This window comes from Peromyscus leucopus, chromosome 4, assembly GCF_004664715.2.
Source record: "Peromyscus leucopus breed LL Stock chromosome 4, UCI_PerLeu_2.1, whole genome shotgun sequence".
NCBI lineage: Eukaryota > Metazoa > Chordata > Mammalia > Rodentia > Cricetidae > Peromyscus > Peromyscus leucopus.
The window spans coordinates 118,845,265-118,849,097 of record NC_051066.1 but is presented as its reverse complement, the minus strand read 5'-3'; positions in this window follow the sequence as shown (position 1 = coordinate 118,849,097).

Sequence of the window (3,833 nt, the reverse complement as noted above, 5' to 3'; positions counted from 1 at the left end):
AACACCTTTCCCTCATCTCTCCCTGGCCATCCCTCCCTTATTCTTCTATCGAGGAACCAACCCAAAGCCAAAACATATATATATATATATATATATATATATATATATATTCTTTTTTACCTGAAGCTAATGCTTCTCCCTGCTTTGTCATTGGAGTTTTGGGGGCAAAAGTCCATGCTCTGTAGGTGCCAGCATATTAGGCTTGGATACCTGTCCCAAATACACAAAAAAGATGAATAATTGTGAGAAACAGAAGATGGTTTAACTGTGATCTTTAGGGTAGTGACATGATTTTTGGTTTGAATATATGAAGAATTGGGGGCTGGAGGCAAAGGTATTCATAGGTAAGTAGTTTTGTTAATATACTTGGAGATACAGTATGTACCAAAGCAGTCATGTTCAGCCACTAGAACTTCAGAAGCCAATTAAAACAGCAAAAATAATAGTAAAAAGCAGAGAATTAAAACAGCCAAATCAATAGCAAAAAGCAGAGAAAAAGAGATGTATTTAATGTAGTCACATTGGTAAGAAGGACATAGAGATCCAGTGACTCCCTCACGTCTGTCTTTGGGGTCAGAGTTTAAATAGTGGGATGAGTATATGGACATCTAAGCAGTCCAGCCAAACCAATCCATCATTGTCTGTGCTTCTTCATACAGTGACATGACCTGTCATGTTATTAAAACTGGGTTCTCTTTGCCAGAGACAAGTTGACCTTCTGGCCTGCACCTTTTCCTTCTCCCACCCTCGGATTCCTGGGGAAATTCCCATTTCTTTGGGGTCCACTCATGAATCTGCTTGTCAGATTGGGAGGCAAGAGTCTTTTTAGAGTATCCTCATTTCTGCTGGGGTAGGAGGGTTCAATGAGTGTGGGTGCCTGGAGGGGGTAGTTACAATTCATGCAGATGGTCAGCAGTTCAATACCAAAATTCCTTGTTTGAGGGTACAAGCTGGTTCTCAGAAGAGAATTCCTCCTGTCCAGGGTGCAGCCTCTTTATCATTGATCATTGCCCTCATATGGGGGTTTTCTGCCCTGTGAAGCTCTGCTGTTCTTGGAATTCAAGGTAACTGCTGGTTTAGGACAATGACTGATGACCAGCAGGCAACTTTGGGGTTTGAAACAGTGGAATGTTTTAAGAAACTGACAGTAGGATGCCCTACTTACTCGTCTATTGCGCCTAGCCTCCAAGGTGAATGAGATAGCTTAGGGACCACAAGTTTCTAGATAGGCACTCCTTAAGTGATTAGTACACCTGTGTGCAGAGATAAGCAGGTGACCCAGAGCAAGGGAGGCCTTACTGGAGTTTAAAGCTCAGACTCTGGCAGCTCTAACAAGCTGGGCTCAGCCATATGTCAATTAAAGTCACAAATCATACTAAAAAGCATAGAAAGGAGATTTAGTCAATATAGCCACACTGAAATGGAACAAATAAAGAGAGTTTCAGTGATGCTCAAGTCCACGTTTAGGGTACTAAATGAGGTTTAGGGTGTTTTTTTTTTTAAGTTTTATTTTATTTTTAACTATATGGGTGTGTGTATCTGGGTATGTGCACATGAGTGCAGGTGCCTGTGGAGACCAGAGGTATTAGCTCCCCTGGAGCTCGAGTTACAGGTGATTGTGAGCAATCTGACATAGGTTCTGGGAACCTACTTGAGTCCTCGGCAAAAGCGTTATGCACTCAACTGCTGGGCCTTCTTTCCCACTCCAGGTTTAAGTTTAAATAAAGGGCAAGAGGTGTGCATTCCTGGTCAAAATGTGGTCAGCCTGTCATTGACACATTCTTATTTCAGACCTAATCTGGCCTGTGGATGAACAGAACAATGTGAAATCTCCTTGAAGGCAGGCTCCTCCTCTGGCTGGCACTATGGCTTCACCTTTCCTCTTCAGATTTGGCCTCCAGCAAGAGAATTTTCTGAATTCCAGCTCCATGGGGTCAATTGTTCCAATAGTATTATAAGCAAAGGGAAGGACATAAATATCTCCAAAATAACTTCCCTTCTGCCAAGATGCCTATAAAGGCAGATAGAAAATGAAGTCAGAGATGCCAGGCTTCTAGTCTGATTTTTATTACCATGTGGGCCCCAGTAAGGAGCCAATACTTTTTAGCAAAAGCAGCTTTTGAATCTGTTATATCCTCACTGGCTCTAGTGGGTTTTCCTGACACTGGGCTTTCCCTGCGTTGTCTCACCTTGTATAGATGCCGGAATTGATGTTAATCCCAAAGATGGGAGGAGATAGACCACCAACCCAAATCATCATGACCAAATTAATTAAAGCAGCGATTAATTCAAGAAAGATTTTTTTATTTGTGTACATTGCCTGCCTCCTCCTAAGGTGGGGTTGGAGAGGTCAGCATTGGACATGGGGAAGATATGGTTTTTATAGCTCAGGGCTAGGAGGTTTCCAAAGGGGGAATTTGACAGGCAAATATGCAGGCTTACAGAAGCAGAATATTACAAAGTGGTCATAACAAGGTAGGCATAACATGGTAGTCATAGCAACAGGTGGTTATAATTAACTTTTGAAACACAGGTAGAGTTGCAAGATGGTCATAACAACAGGTGCTCATAGTAGCAGGTGGTCATAATAACCTTTGGCAACAAAGACATGTTTGCCATTTCCTGGAACAGGCAGTACAGAACTATTTGTACAGATGGGGCATCCTTGAGAAACAGAGATTTAATCATAAACAGAAATAAGTCTAATTTTTTCTTTCTTTCTATAAGATGGCTTTCAAGCTTAAGATGGAGGTAGCCTGGTTCATCATTTCCCCTTTGTTTTATGTGTTCCTGTAAAATCTGTGATAGGGTCTTAGCATCCTTTATCTTGGGTGAAACAAAAATTTTAATGCACTAAAAGATGCATGAGCTGTTTATAAGTTATGCCTGTTTGGTTCGCATAGAAATAACACATTTTTTAAGGCCATAGAATCTGGGTATGCCAATAGGTACTCTTGGAAGCCATTTTGTCCCCTCTGCCAGTTTCCTTTTGATCTAATATTCCAGCTTTCTCTTATCTGAGGATAAGAAGCAATTGTACTCTCTTCTGTAGCTGCTTCCTGCTGAAATGAAGACTGTTGTCAGGGCCCAGGGAGGCTGAAATGTTAGCCAAAGGCTGGGAGGGGATTAAGGTAATGGGATATTATCAGAAACATCAGGTTTGCTGACTCGGCTGAGGAGACAGGGAGCAATCATATCAACTGGAGTGGTTTACATCAGTATTCAGCAAGTCCAGGGCTTTCTGATATTGTAGGACCACTTGGGGCTGGTGGGGTGCAGGTCACATCTGGAGCCTGCAGCTGATTTCTGGATGGTGTCTACTAGCTGAGTGGAACTCTGACAAGACAGATATAGACTAGGGACAGAAGTTAACATTAAAGAACTTAAAGGAAACTTATATTCGGACCTTCCCCTTCAGGATAGGCAATAGGTGGCGAGCTTAGACTGTTGATTGACAAGAATACTTACCATTTGACCTGTGAGAGGTCTTAGTTATAAGATCTAAGTCTTATAAGTTTCTCAATTCCCTGAAGCTTACATTATAATTGTTTGCAATCTGTCCTGAAATCTACATTGTAGAAAAAGAAGCCAACAGGTGTCTGTAAAACAGTTGGAATAGACTCATGCCTTTGAGTCATAGCAAAAGCTATGGCTTTGTGTTAAAAATCACAAATACTTTTTTTTTGTCCAGAGGGCTGGATATATATGGATTACACAGAGATGTTTTTAGCATGATGAGAAACATCTTTAAGTCTATACTTAAAAGACAACCAGAGGAAATTTAAAATCTTGAGCTTGTGACTGATAATAGTAGTCAGTGCTTTACCAGCTTA